Consider the following 20,483-nt stretch of genomic DNA (forward strand, 5'->3'; position numbering starts at 1 on the left):
AAAAAAAAAAAAAAAAAATGTTCAAATGTCATTAAATTTAATTCATGTGCGGAGAGCCAATATCAAAACATGCATTAATTCAAAAACATTCAGAAATTAAATAAAAAAAACTAGTTTTTTTAACTGAAAGTAAGGAGCGACATTAAAACTTAAATCCAACAGAAATTACTCCGTATATGGAAGGGGCTGTTCCTTCCTCAACACCCCGCTCTTTACGCTAAAGTGTTTACTATTTTAAAAAGTAGAGTTGAGAGAAAGAGTCAAACTTTAGCCTTAAGAGTGGGACGTTGAGAAGGGAACAGCCCCTTTCGTATACGGAGTATTTTCTGTTCGCTTTAAGTTTTAATGTTGCTCCTTACTTTCAGTTAAAATACCTAGTTTTTTTTTTAATTTAATTTTAACCAAGATGTGATCGTTTCAAACCAATGATCTTAGATATCTCAAAAGAGCTCATTCAAACGCAACGTGAAATTTCGAATGCCCTTCTTAAGCAATGAATGAGGACACATCATATCAAAGTGGTGATCGTCTCCATTTTGTGGCTTATAATTTGAGCCTAAAGTGTTAAAATGCTACAGAGTAAAAAGTGCTTCAAATGTGGAAATGAGGAAGGGCTGTTTTCATTGGATCTATCGGTAGGAGAGGAAGAAGGGACAGCGAGTAGACCTTTAGATAAATATGGCAGGAGGGAAAGGGAGGGGGCGCTTCTTAACTACTAAACGTCTTTCATTATCAAGAGTACTTTTGGAATTTGCCTGCCATTTGTGTGCTGTGTGGTATAAGCTCCCCTTTTATGGCAGAAATCTTTGAAGTAACTTAAAAAAAAATAATGAAAAATAATCTCATATACTTACTGACACAGAAAGGGAGACGAAGAAAGGGGGAGGAGCTGCCCCTAAGAAAACCTGACTGATTATCCCATTCAGAAACATGGAAGCTATGACACCAAAATTTATTTTTGGGATTTCACACCCCTTCCCCCACTCAAGAAATATTTCACTGTTGTATTCTTTAAAATCTTTAAGTAACACCATCCATCTATTGAATCAACAATTCACGGCTTTTATATTCGTCATATACAAGTGGCTACGGTTATTTTTTATTTGAACTAGAGGCAGGCATGGTCTGGGCATTACAATTTACAAGTAAAATATCTGCAATTAGATGGAAGCTATAACCCCATAGCACCCATATTACAGGCTTAATCCATACATATTCCCTAGAGAGTTTAAAATACGGTTTATCTCATAATTTTCACTTTTTGCCTCCATTTTGCCATAACTGTGGCACTGCACGACAAAATGCCAGAAAACGTCACTTTGCTGTGGCATATTAAATTTTTGTTACTGAAAAGGGGCACTACAAATTTTTATTTCTGTTTTAATGATCTTTCCCCGGTATTTTAGGACCATTGTTTCGATATAATCACTCCTGGAAAAAAAAGACGCATGCATCTGTGACCATCATTCTCGAAAAAGGGTAAAATTCTAGTTAATTGACTTCTTGCTATCTCGGAAAGGGTTTAAGTTAGGAAAATGAAACTTTCAGGGATGGGTCGACAGGCTACAGCATGTCCTGAGAAGGTATTTTGAAGCTCCTACCTCCACTCCTTTTCCCTCTAGAGGGACTGTAGACAAATTTCAGGGTCCTCTAGAGGGAGAAGGAGTGGAGGTGGGTACTTTAAAATACCTTCCCGGGACATATTTTAGCCTGTAGACACATCCCTGAAAGTTTCTTTTTCCTAACCTGAACCCTTTCTGGGATAGCAAGAAGTCAATTAACTAGAATTTTACCCGAAAAAAATTACCAAGTTTTGGATTTTTGTAGATCGAAGATTCGAATCCTGATGATATGAATCTCACTCAGATTGCTCATCCTTTTCATAATTAAACGTAATTTTATTAGGCTCGTCACTCTTGATGGCTAACTTTAACCTTAATCAATTTTATTGACAGGATCCCTGTATTTATGCAGTTATCCTGTATTTAGGATCGACATGACAAACCAATTGCTTTCAACCATATTATGTTATTAAAAATTCTTCTTTAGTGTTCCCGTTACTATTAGCACGGATCGCTGCTTACTTACAGGTTGCTACCGCAGACTGTTTGATATGCATTATGGATGTATATCTAAAAAAACTTCAGAAAGACAATTTATTTCCAAATATAGCTTTATCTCTAAAAGTTTGTGTGTCTTATGTTTTTATTTTCTAGGCATTTCGTATAGAAAGGGCAGCCGTATAAAGTTGGACGGTATCAATCCGTTAAAAATTTGAAGTTATAGCTTTCTTTTTTTCAACCGAAAGTAATTGCAGAGTAAGGACACTCCCATAAAAACCATGGCATCGGATCAAAATTAAAACATTTTGATCCGGTCCAGAAGGCCATTTCGATCAGAAGCACCGGCAAGTCCATATACTAAGCTTTCTGTGGCGATATGACCCATGTAGCCCCAGGGTCCGGACCCCATATCTTACACTTGGCTGAATTGTAACATATACATTTTAGTAGAAGAGGTAAGTATATCTTATCTTGTCAAAATCATGCATAGAATTTAAATCTATGAGATTGTCGTATAATTTGGGCCTGTGGACACTCCAACACCTCCTTCCATCTCTCTTTGTTTTCTCTCTCTAAATCCCCCATAAGCCCTATTTCTTTCTCTCTCTCTCTCTTCATCTCTTTTTGTCCCTTTCACTCTCTATCTTTCTATTTCTCTGTTCACTGCTCACTTTTCAGCATAAAGATGGCAAGTTGTTGAAACTGTGGTCATGCTTATATGTTCATCTCAGTGCGGGATAGAGCAAAGTCCAAGTGGGAAAAAGACCCGGTACAAAAAAGAGCTAAATCTGTCTGTGTGGTAATCGGGTCGTGATGGGTCTTAGAGGTCGTTTGCTGAATATTAATGGCCTTGAAGATATTGGTGTTCCACAAGGCTCTATATTAGGTTCCCATTTATTTTTAATGTACTTTTAAGAATATTCCTATAAATATAAGTTAATATTTTCAGAGGAATGATTCTTGATTTAGAATTTTATTTCAACTACAAGTTTAGTTAAGCAATTGCTTGTCTCAGATTATATCAAATTTTATAAAAACTGAGTTTATGGCTTTCGGCTCTTCAAAATGTGATATTATAATGCCTCGAGCCGAGAGCTCTTATATTGTGAGGATAAGACCCGTAGGGATTTTGTCTACCACGTCTTCAGCGACGATGTTTGCGGCCCCAAATCTTCTTCGATCCTTAAACTCTACAGATTATGATTTCTGACAAGCACTGATTTGAACATGATGAAAAGCATCAACTTGTCCATAAAACTGAAATTTGAAAAGACATTCGCAGAATTGACTGCCCCAACTCCTAGTATAATGCACATTATGGAACTCCTTGGGTCCAATTCTCGGGGCCATTCGCGCATTTATAAACTTTAATTAAACGATGTGGGGATCTGGGGGACCAAGAGTGACAAATAGGTAGAAGAAAATGGAGCCACCTGATTTATTATTTCCCTAAAACAGGAAGCTAATTAAGGATCTTAAAGCCCTCTTCCACGTTCCTTCTATCATCCATCCTGCATGATGATGTAAAATAATGAAGGGGTAAAAGAGAAAAGAGAATATATGGGTAGTGTAGCCTATCAGAAGTTCCAAATTTTACAGTATTGCGCAGGAATGAAGAAGACAAATAGTAATTATGAAGTTATTATCATTATGCGTATTCAATAGTATATCATCATTTCTGTTACAGTATCCAGAATCGAAGCAATCCAATAAAAAGGTAAAGGATACGGCATTAGACTTTACAGTCCTTACCGGTGGTGCTGATCTCCGTTTCTTGACCTTTCAGCCAGGAAGTGCAATGGGGGGCTGGGGCAGCCATCCTGTGCTTTCGCACATCCTTCTTGTTTAACTTCCCCAGATTTCTCCAGGTACCCATTTAGAGCTGGGTCGACTGTGGCTAAGCTTACAGAATCACGCTACTGACCCTCGTCCCAAACCTAACAATTTGGTACACTGGGATCCGAACCCGCGTCCTCTAAGACAAAGGATCCTGATCCAATAATGGAAGGAGACTTTTTTGAATTGTTAAAGCCTTTGGTTTGAATTGTTAAAGCCTTTGGTATATGTTTTCTAGCCCCGTAAAAGCTAATGCTGCGTAAATCTTTTATTTACGTAGCTGCAACCTAGTAAAGAGCGAACCACAGCCCATATTAACCAAAAGTTGAAAAATACATTTAGATAAAAAACCACTTAGTGAAAAAAATTGCTATCTGACACTGAATCAGGGATGATTACTATTATTTCGGTTCGTCTTAAAAGTAGAAGTTTATTGCGAAAAGAAATTCACAGTGATTTTGAAAAAAAAAAAATCTGAACCCACTCAAAAATGGCGTCAGATGAAAATGAAGGGTTTACCAATGGAATCAGCACGGTCAAAAACCTAGCTATGGGAAATTACAACCCCCTCCTTGAACAACAAGGTAAATGTCTTGTTTGCATGGATAGCACTAACCTGTCTCCTGTCTTTTTTCTTGCAAGGCTAGGAGGTGACCAGAACATCATAGAGAGATGTGTTAAAACGGAAATTCAAACGGAAATTAAATTTTCATTCAAACGGAAATTAAATTTTCTAGTGACCCTTTTTAAGTGACCAAAAAGATTGGAGGGCAACTAGCCCCTCCTTTCTTCTAGACTCTCCCCCTGAAGTCATCCAATCACAATTTTTAGATAACCATTTTGTTCAACAAAGTTCAAAGGTCAAATACCTTCCGTTTTGGTGATGATATGACCCTCAATAGTCCCTGGGGAAAGGGACGTATTGATATCACGCACATCGGTAATGGCGTATTGTTATTGGGCATATTGGTATAACAGGTATCTAGACAGATTTTAGTAGCTCATATAAAAGGTATTGCTCATATCTACGTCCTTCTTATAATTTCAACCATCAGCAAGTTCCAAATGGCACTAAAGCGGCACTTTTGATGCTTTCTCTCAAGTGCAAAAGCTGGGCCTAGTGGGCTACAAGAACTTTTTAGAGTGACGTTTAATGGCACATTTGAAAGCTATTGCTCAAATCTACGTGATGTTTATCAATTCTACTATCCGTAAGTGTGATATAGCACTAAAAACAACACTTTTGATGTTACTTCTTAAGTAGAAACACTTGGGAGTATATAACGATATCATCGTTATAATAATTATAGTCCAAAGCCATTAACTGAAGGTTTTCAAGAACACCTCTCATATGTTCTTCCTCCAAGCTCTCTGAATAGGTTCTGCGGTTAAGGTACAAACACTAATATATCAATTTTGATTATTTGAGGCGTGGGTCCGTTGGTACGGCGTTTGACTTTGAATAAGAGTGTCTTGCGTTCGATTCCTGCTAGTTTTTTTTCAATCATGGTTTTCTCTCTTCTATACGATCATTTTCGTATAATTACATTGTTTTTGTAAATGTGATGCACTCATTTTTTAAAGCCTGTCCCAGGAAGATATTTGGTCATGGATTTTGATTCAAAAGGGAATAGACGTCATCCAGTCCATGGTTTGCAATGACATTCTGAGTAGATCACTAAATCCATACTCATGGAAGGGTGTAATTTTGTCAAAATACTGTGGGAGGGAGGGTCAAAGCTGGAGCCAACTTTCCCAATCAAATGAAAATGACAGAGACAACAAAAAATAGCCCCCTAATAATAAAAAAGGCAAAGATGTACTAAAGAAAATTGACCTGTTTCAGTAGATGCTTGAATTATGCGAGGAAAATTAAGGTCTGGAAGGGGAAGTTGCCCTTTCTGCCCCACAGAAAATCAAGCCCCTGATTTCAGCCCCTTGCCATTTAGTGCTTAGAAAAGTAGGCATGCGGTTCTGGAACTACTCAAAGTTGTGTATTAAAAGAAGAATTACTTATTGTTATACTGACTTACTCAAATTATTTATTTGACATTTGCACCGTAATATTCTCTCCATACGTAAGATTGTGCATCCAAAGAGGAAAAAAGACAAATGAAAACAGTTTTATAGGAGAGTTTAGGCAATTCTTCCCAAAATTTCTGAAATGAAAACAAACTTTGTTTATAATACCATTTAACGTACCTACACAAGAAATGATATTTTTTTAAATATCTGAGTGATAATTTATTTCTGAGTGATGATTGGCTTTTCGTTTAGGGACAAGTGAAATAAATCCCTAAGCCTAAAGGCACATTTCTGTTGAGCTAGCAAAATTTTCCGCAAGTATGTCGATATACGAACCTGTCCGCTCGGTTAAACTTTTGTGTTGAAGCTACTTTATTTATTAAGTAATAAAATTAATTTATTATTTATTATAATTATTAATAATTTTTTAAATTAATTTATTATTTATTAATTTATTATTAATTTATTAAGTACGACTAAATTTAATTTATTAAAGCAAAGGGTCAAAGATCTATTTCTCCTTTTTTATTTCTTTTTTACAAGAAGAAATGACACTATTTTTTTATTTTTTGTTCACTCAAAACTTTTTCCCTTCAATTCTTGTACGGCTTCTTGGTTCAGCTCCTTGATAAAGGTCAAGGTGTCTTATCTCCCCTAGATTGGAGGTGATTAGAAATTATATATTAAAAAAAAAGTTCCCAAATGAAACTAAGGACCGACATTAAAACTTAAAATGGACAGAAATTATTCAGCACAAATAAAAAAGGTCATGGCAGTGTTGTTTCTAAACTAAGTTTTAATAAAAAAGGAGCATATATTAATTTAAAAAAAACAAAGTTTTTTCGAGGGAAGTAAAGAGCTAAGTTGGAACAAAAATTATTCTTCACAACCTATCTAACATATATAAATAAAACTAATGTAAATAAATCAACTGGTGATATTTTCTTATGTTTGTAGGATTACAGAAAACTAGCGCTTTACTGGAAACATAAAAGCCAAGTATAAAAAACAAGAATACTGATTTTGGAATCAAAAGTAAATACAAAGCCTCACGACAACATACTAATCTATAACACTTTTCATAGTCCTACAGGAGCTGTGTTGTGAGAAACTTTAAGTATGGAGTTAAAATTATCTTAAAAACTTAGGCATAAAAATAATAAATTTATAGTCTTTACACTGCATATAAAAAAATGAATTGATTTATCAGGTAACATCTTGGTCTCACCTAGTATTACTGGAAATAATACTACTGGAAATATTACTGGAAATATCAACTGGAAATATGCACTCTGAAAAATCAGTTATTTCTCGCTAAAAAACGGAGAATTTCAAGTTATGATACAAATTCTAAGGCGAGTCTGTAGTCCTAATACTAATAATTTCTTTCACTTCGAACTTGTCTACAAAAAAACAATATAATAGTTTCCATTCGTATTAAGTTTCAACTTCGCTCTTTACTTCCCTCGGAAAAACTGTATTTTTTTTAAAAATTAATATGCAAAAGACCTTGGTCCTCTGTTCATGAAGCCAAACAATTCTTTGTAAATAACCTTTTATAAAGAGTAATCCTTGATTGTACCGACAGTGTTTCCACTTCTACGATTTTTTCCATAGATCTATGGAACTTTGACGTTTGTCTATGGACAAAAGAACGCAGTTATGGAATCTGCGGAATGTTTACGGAAAAGCAGGAATTCTATTAAAAATGTCAAATTCATCTTTTCCTTGTATTATTTACCCCAAAACACTAAAAAAGCGTGCTACAAACTGAATTTTCGGTTCGACACCAACGCAGCGATCCAAATTTTGATACAATCAGATCTGCGTCTTTTTTTCGCCTGTGGTATCGGGCATTAATACTTTTTGTTTTAGAGAAAATCCATGTACAAATTTCAAGTTCTCCTTGGCTTGCAGATTTGATCATCTTCGTAAGAAGCTAGCTGACTCGCTGACTTCGGCATTCAAGAGGAGGATTGAGCTTCGAAGTACTACGACCAGACAATATATTGCTAATAAAATTAAGGTTTGATGTTTTTTATTTACCCAGTCTCGCACAAGAATACTGAAAAAGCAACAGCGTAGGGTCTCGTTGCTCTGAAACTGAAGTCCTGCAAAAATAAGTACCCACCTGAAATTGAATCTTTCCTCTGTCTACTGGGTTTATTTTAGTTCCTTAAGTCAGCAAATATACTGAAAATACTAAAGCCAGGTTAACGTTTTTAATTCTGATCATGCTGCAAAAAAGACAAGCTTTTTGTTGCCGAGAAACCTCAAGGTTATTTGACTTTTTCCTGAGTTAAATGCTCAACTTTTTCCTTAAGTACTTTTTTTTAACTTTTTCCTTAAGCACTTTTTGAGTGTAATTTAAATTCAACTTTAAACGGGCGCTTGCTTACTGTAACGGAGATTGCTACTCAAAAGCAGAAACATGGATAAAAGGAACTAAAAAAAATGGTGCAACAACTTAGAAAATCTCCTATGAAATAGACTATACAACCCCACTATGGCTGTAGGCTACACTGTAGACTCTGGCTTAATTAGACTCAAAAACCACATAGGAGTGCGTCTTCGCAGGCAAAAATAGTGCACTGATTTCTGAAACGTAGCCTCGTATTCATCAATCTATCCAAAGGTTAACATTCTCTGTAAAAGCCACACATTGCCACACAAGGGTAACTTCAAACATCATATATTTTATATATTTAAGTTAAGAATATAGGTGGTTCTTCAGTCCCCGGGCTGGATCTTTTTTTTATGTAAAGTCGGGGCAGGAGGTTGCTAATTTCGGTACCAATGAAATTTAAAAGTATCTGAAATTGGAGCTGTTGATTGCTAATTTAGATTTTTTGGAAAATTGATAGACAAAATGCAATAGCATGATAAAAAAAAATCCATATAGAGAGAGTACCGGCAGGATCATAACGTGCTAAAATCTGTAGGCTAGGATAGTATTAGTTAATAATATTGTTGGAAGAAAACTTTGAACAAAGTTTGGTAAATTTGTTCCAAGCACCCCTTCCATCCAAAAGCTAAAACTGTAGTCACGAACACTACTTTTTTTTCACCCTACCTGGACCCCTTTCATCAAAGAGCCAAAAATGTAGTCATTCGAACTAAAATTTGACCTTTTTGTAAAGTGTCCAGGCCAAAAATGGTGCCATTTACTCTTAAAAACAATTTCAATAGGTAATTCGCAATAGGTTTTTATTTTATTTTCAGAGATTAGGAGCGAAAAAGAGGACTTCTATCAAATGGGCTTTCTAAGCTTTAACGGTGTCCTAAGTCTACTTTTATTTATGATGAGATCCTCATTTGTTTTGCCGAATTGCCATCTCATTTTAGCTAAACATGCCCCCAGCCCCTTTACTTCAATTCAAACTTAACCTTGAAATAAATTGGAATATACAGAGATCACATTGTATTTTTAGAATAATAATTTAATAGAAATTTTCTATCTTCTCACTTATTCTACTTTTAAGTATTTAAGACATGCCGCAATGGTCAACTATCAGGCACGGAGCCTCTTGAATTTCCAATTCATTCATAAAAGCAGGTTCCATGATGAGCAGGCTGGACTAAAGTTTATCAAACTCAAAAGTTTACAGAATTAACTATTGATCAACTTTACAGCACTGGTAAAGTCGGGATTTCCCTAAAGGTGACAGGGGTCTCGCATGAAGTTGCTTACTGCGGTGAAGTGGTTGAGCTTTTTCGAATTCCTCTTAAACAGTCTTTCATCGTTATACTAGACTCTTTATTTTATTTTATCTTTATTTATTTTATAACTAGCTGTTAGGGTGGCGCTTCGTGCCACCCCAACACCTAGTTGGTGGGGCGCTTCGCGCCCCCCCAAGCCCCACCGCGCGCGTAAGTCGCAACGCGCCATATTAGTTACGCACCATTGTAGTTGTGTCCCTGTGTCCCACCTGTGAATATAGATAGATTTATATATATGTTTCAAACTACGTAAAAATTGCGAATATACAACATTCTTGGCTTTCCCATTGTCTGTGCATATACAAAGCCGTATGTACTAATAATGACGTCATATGCAAACGCTCTTTTTACAAACAAACAAACATGCATACACACAACTCGTTTTTATATAGATAGATAGATAGATAGATACAATACAAATTAACTGCGTAAAACTTGCGAATATACAACATTCTTCGCTGTCCAATTGTCGCTGCATATAAATAGATTGTCAGGTTTACCGACCCTCGAACATGCAACGTACAAATGTCCATTGGAAAAACAATCAGTATTAAGATCTATATCACATTTTTCTAATGATTGACCTTGAGCTTTGTTAATGGTGATTGCAAATGCTAATCGAATTGGGAATTGAAATCTTTTAAATTGAAAAGGCAGATCCGTTGGAATCATGGGAATGCGAGAAATAAGAACAGCCTCACCCTCAAAAGGCCCTGTCAAGATTGTGGCCTCTATTAGGTTTTCCATTGTTTTTTTTTTACGGCAAGTCGCGTGCCATTGCAAAGCTTTGGTGGGTTAATATTTCTTAAAATTATTATTGGTACGCCTATTTTTAGTTGTAGCACGTGTGGTGGAAACGCTGAAAGATCCACGGAATTAAAAAATTCAGATGGATAATTAACCGCTTCATTTGGTTTCAAAACTGTGTCGACTGACTTGTAAAGGACTGCCTGGTCTCGAATCTTGGTCAAAACAATATTGTTGGTTTCGTGGACGTCTATACTTTTGGGTGCGAGAATCGCTCTTTCACTTAGCCATTTATTATTTTTATTATTTTTTAAAATATTCGGAAATACTTTTTCAATCAATTCATTTTTGGACGTCACTAAATTACAGAAATCAGCAGGTAGTTGTATACTTCCTGAAATTGAGTCTACTGGGAGCTTTCCGTTTCCAATTGCCAGCAATTGATCTGAAAATGTTTGACCAGAGTCATCGTTTTGCAATCGGACACGCATATTTGTAGTTAATTTTAATGTTTTTACGTGTGCCCATAAATTAGAATTTTTCAGGTAAGCATTCATTTCGTCTGCAGGAGTTGATCTAGGTATTATAGGTAATATTTGCCTGAAATCTCCCGCAAGCAATATTAATGTGCTGCGAAAGGGTTTCGACTTCCCTCGCAAATCTTTCAAGCATTGATCCAGAGCCTCGAGCGATTTTTTGTGTGCCATTGTGCACTCATCCCAAATAATAAGGTTGCATTGCTGCAGTACTTTACCCATCCCAGATGATTTGGAAATATTGCACGTGGGAGTTTCTGTAGAATGCAAATTCAGAGGCAATTTCAAAGTGGAATGAGTAGTTCTTCCACCAGGCAGCAATGTTGCGGCTATTCCAGACGACGCAATTGCCAACGCTATATCATTTTTTGATCGAATTGATGCCAGAATCAGTTTTATCACAAACATTTTACCAGTACCTCCTGGCGCATCCAAAAAGAAAATTTCTCCAACGTTGTTATCGACACAATGCATTATCGTATCATAAATGTCTTTTTGCTCCGACGTTAACTTCAAAATGTTATTTTGTACATACGACAATAGATCGCTCGTACTGTAACTTTGTTCACGATCCAATTCTACACATGTCGAAACAGCAGCGATACGGTTAGGTGAAGGCATTCCCAAATCCTGAAGAGGTTTGTTTGCCATACGTACGCACAAATCTTCTATAATAAGTAAAGTGTAGTTATAAATTTCTGATGTAAAATCAAAAGTCATATCTGACGTCTCTAACTGTTTTCGATGGAGTATATCTTCGGACATTTTTAACTTATATTTTTCCCATAACTCTGTAGGAGCTGATGGAGAGCAAGTTGTTAAAATGATGCCAAACAATGCACGAATTTGACTTAGGGTTGACGTTTCGCACGCGTCATTGATGCTGTTATCCCAGTTTTGGTCATTCTCCAATAAATTCAGAGCTTGGCATGCACTACGGTAAGTGTTATGTATAGTACCGTTTAGAGTTCTCAAATACTCAAAGGATGTCGGACCGGGTACATTCACCAAAAGCAGGCGTAGAAAGAAGCATTCATGTTGATTAGGGTGAACGGTGTAGAGTCTTCCTATCGTGGTATCTTTGAAGATGGTAGGTTGGCCGTCGACTGACTTACCCTGTTTTCGACGTTCAAATACTTTATTTTTAGTATTCCACGTGTAAGACGAAGGCACTTCAGTATACAGCAGTTTTTTTGCAAAAGAATCATTTTTGCAAAGCGAAAAGAAAGCGGTTAACTTTGTATCCGGTGGATTCAGGGCTCTTTGTTGCACATTGGTTTCCGAGAAATAAACACGTTGACCATTCTGTAAACGTACCGCTAAGTGAACAACAGCTGGACTACGTTCATGTATCGGAAATGAAAGAATTCGCCAAACAGCTTCATTACTGCTTATGTATCTTCCAGCCTGATATTGTACGATTTCGTCGATATCTTTGATTTCGGGCTGCAAGCCAAAAACTGCCATGTCACTGCCTTTGTTGACGTATTTACATATGTATTTGATTGCCTTTACGGAGTTATCGTATTCAACGTTTATGTGTGCATTAAATGTTTTTGATACTAATGGGGAATATGGAACAACCCACTGGTTATCTACTTCGATGGTGGTACCGTTACACATCTTTATTATTGCTGTTTTACCGCCATCTTCAGTAGATCTTCTTCTATATTGTGGGTAACCATCATTGCCAGTAATTGTGTTGGATACTAAAAGTCGAGGATATTGCTTTGTGCACCTTACTTTGGCCATGCATGGTGAATTTTCGTTCAGTGCACCGCAAGGTCCATGTATCATATTTTTTACAATAATATCATGTAACCCCTTATCAACATTTTCATCAGGTATTTCAGCGGAAATCACATCATCAATTTCGTTCAAAGTAATTTTTTTATGTATCCAGATTAGTATATGTGCGTGTGGCAAACCTCGTTTTTGCCATTCCACTGAGTACATCCAGCATCGCACTGACCCAAACACTTCGAGTTTTACTATGTAGTTTATCAGTGATTTCAACTTTTGTCGGAAGACACGGGCCGTAATGTCATGTCTATGAACCGCCGATTGTCCTTGAAGTAAAAGCTGCAGTATCTCGTCCCAAGATTTATTACATGTAAATGTAATAAATAAATCTGGACGACTATAGAGACGAAAATACGCAATAGCATCTTGAGCATATTCATGCATATGAAGGGGACTGCCAGCATATGACGAAGGTAAGATTGTTAATCTTCCAACGTTTTTGGTATTACCGTCATTTATAACTGCATCTCGCAAATGAAGGTATTGTTCAGAGCGTAGCTTGGTCTGATTCAGACGGATATATAGCAAACGTTCTGATTCAATTTTAGCATACATATCAACGACGAATTGGTGAAACAATTCACGGCATTTTAAAATATAATTTTCTTCATCCTGCCGAATCATTAGTCTATAGGAATAATAATGCATCTCGAGGTAAAAACTGATCACCGACCATAACGATTGCCACTTCGTCGATATTTGGAGCATTGTATCTACGCACATGTTGGCCAGGAGGCGTTTTGTCAGCGGAAATAACAATTTTATGCGTATCAGTAGGCATCAAATCGATGGCTGTTTTGAACAGAGGCACTAAATTATTATTTTCGTGGAAAAGATGTTGCAATTGGGAAACGATTGTCCTTTCAACGTTGGGAGAAATTTCGCAACGTGCATTCAATTCAGAATTTCTATCACTGATGAAGTACAATTGTAGAAATGTATGATTCTCGCCTGAGAATGGTAGAAGGGACCCAGCTCTATGATAAATTTGCCCTTTTACTTTGAAAGTAGACATAAATTGATCTGGATTTTCGATTTTGGCTCCAAACGACGTCATTTGGAAACATGAGTTATATATTCTGATTTGTGACAAAAAACGCTTAGATTCTGACGTAGTTCCAGTAAGGAAAGTCTTCAATGACTCTGGTGGTGCAGCCAATAGAGGAAGTTTAACTTTTCCTGAGGCGCAACACATTCCCATTGTTTCACCATTGAATTTCGAGGCCTTGCAATAGGGACAAATTTTAGACATAGTCCCGATTTGAACACATCTACTCAAGCTATAATCATCGACTGGGCTGTACCTGAATGCCAGGCGATAACTTTCGGGTTGCTCTGATTCCTTGGCACGCTTTCTTTTCTTACTTTCTCTATCAGCAGCAAGCCCGATTTCTTGCTGTTCTTGTGATTCCTCGGCACGCCTTCTTTTTTCACTTTCTCTTTTAGCAGCAAGTCTGGTTTCATGTTGCTCTGGTAGTTCCTTGGCACCCCTTCTTTTTTCACTTTCTCTTTTAGCAGCAAGTCTGCTTTCGCGTTGCTCTGGTAGTTCCTCGGCACGCTTTCTGTTCTTTCTTTCTCTATCAGCCTCAAGCCTGTTTCCTTGCTGTTCCTTTGATTCCTCGGCATGCTTTCTTTTCTGACTTTCTCTATCAGCAGCAAGTTTTTTGGCATAGACTCTTTGAGCATCTTCCTCGGCTGTTGCCATTGTAAGTTAATAAGTCATTTTAAAGTTATACATTAATAGACTTCTACGTGAACGCATGTCTTAAATATCTTTAATGACGTCACCGTCATAACAAAAATGACGACAACTAACTTCATGACGTCAGTCAACACACAAACATGTCACCTGACAGACACATCCACAGATAACTTATTTTTATATATATAGATATAACTCTTATAGTTATATTAGACTCATAGTTGAGTAGTTGTGGAATGCCCACAACTATTCCATTTTAATTCAGAAATGGACAACCGCTTTCAAGAATCAGTTGAGCTCTTCAGCAAGCTTGCCTTAAAAGGTGATCTTGCGTCTTGGAGATGCAACTTTATATAAATGTAGGACATCTTAAATGCGTGCTGCTTCTGAAAAATATGTGCCCGCCTTTCTGGGTGCATGACTAATGTTTTCTTATGCTCCTTTGCAATATGCCGTCCTGGCTGAGTGGTTTGCGCACTGGCGTGGGAATCCTGTATCCAAGGGGCACGGGCTCAATCCCAGTTGTCACCAGTTATTTAGTTTGGGACGGGGCTCAGTGGCGTGACTCTGTAAGCTCAGTGAGAGTCGACCGAGCTCTAAATGGGTACCTGGAGAAATCTGGGGAAGGTAAGCAGGAAGGGTGTGCGAAGGCACAGGATGGTTGACCCCCATTGCACTTCCTGGCTGAAGGGCCATGAAACGGAGATCAGTAACGCCGGTTTGGACCTCAAGGGTCTTACTTACTTTTACTTACTTACTTACTTTTTTCAATATGAGCATTAAATTTACGAGGAGCGTTTGTAAATAAGTATGAATAGAAACTTCTAGAAAGGCCATGTCAGACCAGGCTTCTTTAATTGCACGCTCTTTTTCAAAGGTAGTAGTACATAACAAGAAATACAACTTTTAAATGACATTTTGAAATCATGCGCTACAAAAGCTAATAATAACCTGACAAAAAAACTATTACTCTAAATATATATGACTTAAGAAGCAGTTAAGCTCTTCAGGCCCCCGTTGCCACCCTTTCCTCCCCTCAAGATCGTGGGTGGTGTTTTTTTTCAAGATAGAACACAAATTAAATGATGAAAGCAGAATTCAACTTTGGTTCTTCATTCCGTAATATTTCTGTTTTTTCTTGAAGGATATCTGCTTGATAGTTTTTTTTGTGTTTGAATTAAAATGAAATAGTTGTAGGCATCAAGTCATGGCTAATTGTAGAAAAAGCCAAGACAGTCCAATTGAATGAGAAGAAAAACCTGGCATTAGTTTCCCCCTTCATTGCCGACGTTACCATCTTCCACTTCTGATTCAGGATTCAGAAGAATCCTTACCAAGAGGTTTTCCCCACCAAAAAACATAGGGTATGCAATGATGTGCCTCAGCCCCATGGCGATGATGTGAGGCCTTCTGCTCTACAACTACATGATGTGGCCCCTTTTGCTATGCAGAGGCTACAGATTGAGCCTTCATTACCCATCGCACAAAGCAATACCAATAGTGCCGATACATTCATAATTAAAATTATTTAACATATTAACCAAACAAAACAATATTTTTCGAAAAGGTCAACGGCTTATTATACGCTTTAGCGGTATCATTAGGATCTAGCGCACAGCAAGAGGCAGGGGGCTGAAAAAGTGACAAATTTGTCTGGGTAAAACGATATCAAGAGAGTCCTTGTTCGGTACCTCTGGGCGGGAGGTTTGCGTGTTTTACCCATCCTAATAGATTTTTCATTACGATGAAAATAAATTCATACGTAAATTCATTACGATCCTTTTTGCGGTTAACGATGTCTTTAAAAAGTGGAAGTAAAGTGTCAATTTTGTTCCAAGAGCGAGGTTTATGGCAATTCAAGCTTTAAAATTCTAAAAATACACAGTTAGAGTTAAGGAAAAATGCCATGTCAGCCATATTGGACAAGGTCTATGTATGCACGGACGGTGTAAAGGTTCTACCACACGGACATTACCTTACGTCGAACCGGGATGTATGATTATAGTACAGACACTATCTCGGTCTGGAAGATTCTATAGTAGGCGGGAGGATGGCCCCTTTTCTCCATCTCAGCAGTGTTTTTATTTGTAGTGTTTTTGTATATTTGCGCAAAGTGGAATGATTGGTGTTGTTCTAAAAAGTGTTTAATATTATACTATGAATTTACTTACATCCCGTGCCTGCCACCGACGAGCCCTTGCCTTCGGCTCCGCAGTGACCACCCCTTCTCTTGAGTAGGAGGCAGTCCTTTCCTAAGTGCTTTAACATTCAAGGGCATATTTGTGTATGTAAATTGTTTTTCCCAAGTTCTTGTGTAAATATGCTATTTTTAAATTTTGTAGTGCACTTATTCACATTAAAGAAAACATGTATTTTATTTTTGCAGTTTTGAACACAGGGAGTTTTGCAGTTTACTTATTCAACAGATTGAGGTTAGGTTAGGATTTTATATTTTGATAGCGAGAAGAGTAATATGTATCAATTTGAAACTGCTTTCAGATCATTTCTTTGCGGACCATCAATGGCTGGCGAAACGACTCTTTTATTAAAAATCCAAAATCGTAATAAAATGTTTTTAGAAAACCCGAAAACACCTACTAATGCTATAGCATATGGCAAGAGTCCTCTGATAAGATAAAACCTATTGAACTTGACACAAAGTTCATACGGGCACCTAACGTGTCTAGTATTATTAAAACAAACTCGTGGTTGGTTAATGATGATTCAGTTGAAGCCATTGAAGAATGATCTCAGGAGATGTCACAATTATTCACGGTATGAAGTCATCACGAAAAATTCTACGTAACCGTCGTTCTCCACAATCTCTTTCATCAGAGTAAATGTATGAGAACACTTTCTTTGAATTGTGATTAATAAATGATCTAGGTCGTTCTTTATTCAAGTTCCCTCCTAATTTTAAAAAAATACATCCAGAACAAAACAAAACAAATATAACAAAAAACAAAACAAATATGTCCCAGTGAACCAAAATTTCTACTCTCGGCAAATAATCAGGCTACAAATAAACCCTATGGTTACATTCTATGGAGTCTCAATCAAAACACCCCCAAGGATTTACGTGTGGTCACTGATAGTTTTGACAGTAAAACAGTAAAACAGTAAACAGTAAACAGTAAATAAGTGAACAGTAAAAGGTAATTAGTTGCCATTATGAAACTGAAGAAACTAAATGAAAACATAAATTTATTTTTCGTCCTAGGTAATTCGAAACCGCGGCATAAGAAGGCTGTACTCAAACATGAAGTTGAAAAAGAATTCATTAGCCTCCTATCAGAGCTTTGTTTAAATTTACGGCCAGAAGTAGTTAAGCAACAGACATAGCAACATCGTTCATTTGTAGGTGCCCTAGCATGGAAAAATAAGGGACAGGACTTTAAAAGAAAATTGCCTTTGCAAGCGGATGTTAGCTTCTTTTCCCTGTTACTGCCCATAATTGCAAGACTTGTAAACAGTATTCTCTATAAAAAGTGGCTAAACCTTTCAAGCTGATACCAATAGAAATCGTCCTTTCACCAAAAGAGAAGTTTGAGGACAGTCCTAGCAAATTAATTAACAATGAAAGAATTACCGATGATTAAAAATTACAATGCTTCAAGATGACCTTTGACATGGACAGGCATAAATCCTACCTTAAAGTCCGCTCAAAGTAAATTTCATTGATCGTACCCAACCTCAAAATTCCCCACCACCACCAAACCAAGGAAAAGAAGATTTTTCAGTGTCAAAAGTTATAAAAGGTGTTGCAGAACTATTGCCCGAATCGTATCATGAACAATGTAAAAGACTCTTCACCTATCTCACTGAAAATTAACATGTACAAATTGATGGTCAAAAGAATGAGGTTATAATCCATGGCAGAACCAACAATCTATTTGATTTGGTGTCAGATTTGATTGCAAATAGTAAAAGACTTGAATCATTTAGTGTCATTTATGCAAAATTTTAAACTCATCAACTTCCCAGACAGTCTTATTGGCTTTAAAATTTTTTTAAATCGAATGAAGTAATATGGTCAAATATCAACAGATGATTTTAAATCACTTTCGGAAGATACTAGCACACGAAGTGGTGATGATTCGCTATTAAAAGACACCAAAAGAAGGCATCGTAATATCAGTGTATCACCTATTAGTATACAAAAGAGTATTGGACACTTCCCTACACGCTTACACGCAAAATGGCTCAAGTTTTGAAATGTGTTTATTAGATATTGATGAAGCGGGATATTGAAGCTTCCCGACCACACTTGCACGAGTCGCTGGACTTCAAAAGAAGTTTTTTCCCATTGCATATTACAAGCAGATCTTTTTACTCCAGACGAGGTTCAAAAGCGTCGCAATAGACCCTAAAAGTATATTCTACTTGCAATCAGTGATGTTAGTCGCTATGCATATGCTGTTCTATTGCACTCAAAGAGAGATGAAGCTGATGAAGCTCTTGAAACCATATTTGAACAAGATTATTGTAACAAAATTCAAATAATTGAGGCAGGGAATTTTTTAATCCAGATGTAAAATATTTTTTATTATAACATAATAGAATATCATAGTCATAGTCAAATAAAGACAGTATTTGCTGAACAAATAGGTAAGAAATATTCGACTTTAATCTAGGTATATTGTAAATTAAAAAATGCTGCTGCTTTTATTCATGATTTAGGTAAAATCATTTTGATTTATAATCCAACGATCTAATCGGTCCCTATCCAATCTTAGTCCTCTGGAAGTTCATCGGAGAGACCAAAGTATACTTGGCATTTTTCTTAAGGAATTTTTCAATAAAAGGCAAGTAAGGAAGAAGATGAAATTCAATATGGTGGTGATACAGTTCGAATCAATTGAACTAATAATATTTTCGAAAGAAGAATTACTTATGGTCAGAAAGAAGGTTAATTATGGTAAGATTTGAGGGTATTACCCAATAGTTTTTTTCTTAACTATGAAAATACACCATTCTTTTCAGCATAATATTCAACAGATTAAAATCATAAAATAATTCTAGAGAGTTAAAACTTTCTATTCTTTTTCAGGCTAACAGTGATGATCTCCCAGCATGGATCAAGAATCAGCTGACTAATGTCTTCGGGGAAAGAGAAGGAGCGCCCATGGATGTCACAATTCCCAGTAAGTTTCTATTACTCTTTGGAACAATAAAATACCTGGAACGTAAAGGGGGACAACTTACATGGTAATTTCTGGTTATTAAACTTATAGCTCGTACTGTGGTGGGCTTTGGACCAGAAAACTCACTTTGAGGGTCCAAATATAATCATTAAATTCTTAACTGGTAGTGTAGCCTCAATGAACCCAAAGGGTCCCTTTGGAGGCCCATGTATGGTCATTCACCTATGTGCACTATTGCAGTATCAAGACATTCGAACGTTCCCTTTGAATTATAACGAAGTGTCCCACTCATTTTAAGACTAATATTCTTGTTTCAGGCTAACATAGATTCTCTCACATGATAAAATCAAGAGTATTTCCAAAAGCTATTAAGCTCTTATTATTTTATAAGTTCACTTACCGCCAATACGATGGAATTATGCCGCCATTATGACGCCATTATGATTTGGAATTATGATGTTAATGTTGGTATGATATTTGACCATTTTACTTTACTAAAATTTTTTAAAGCCAATAAGACTGTCTGGGAAGTTGATGAGTTTAAAAATTTGCATAAATGACACTAAATGATTCAAGTCTTTTACTATTTGAAATCAAATCTGACACCAAATCAATTAGATTGTTGGTTCTGCCATGGATTATAACCTCATTCTTTTGACCATCAATTTGTACATGTTAATTTTCAGTGAGATAGGTGAAGAGTCTTTTACATTGTTCATGATACGATTCGGGCAATAGTTCTGCAACACCTTTTATAACTTTTGACACTGAAAAATCTTCTATTCCTTGGTTTGGTGGTGGTGGAGAATTTTGAGGTTGGGTACGATCAATGAAATTTACTTTGAGCAGATTTTAAGGTAGGATTTATGCTTGTCCATGTCAAAGGTCATCTTGAAGTATTGTAATT

Source organism: Artemia franciscana, chromosome 16 (genome assembly GCF_032884065.1).
Source record: "Artemia franciscana chromosome 16, ASM3288406v1, whole genome shotgun sequence".
In the NCBI taxonomy this organism is placed as follows: domain Eukaryota; kingdom Metazoa; phylum Arthropoda; class Branchiopoda; order Anostraca; family Artemiidae; genus Artemia; species Artemia franciscana.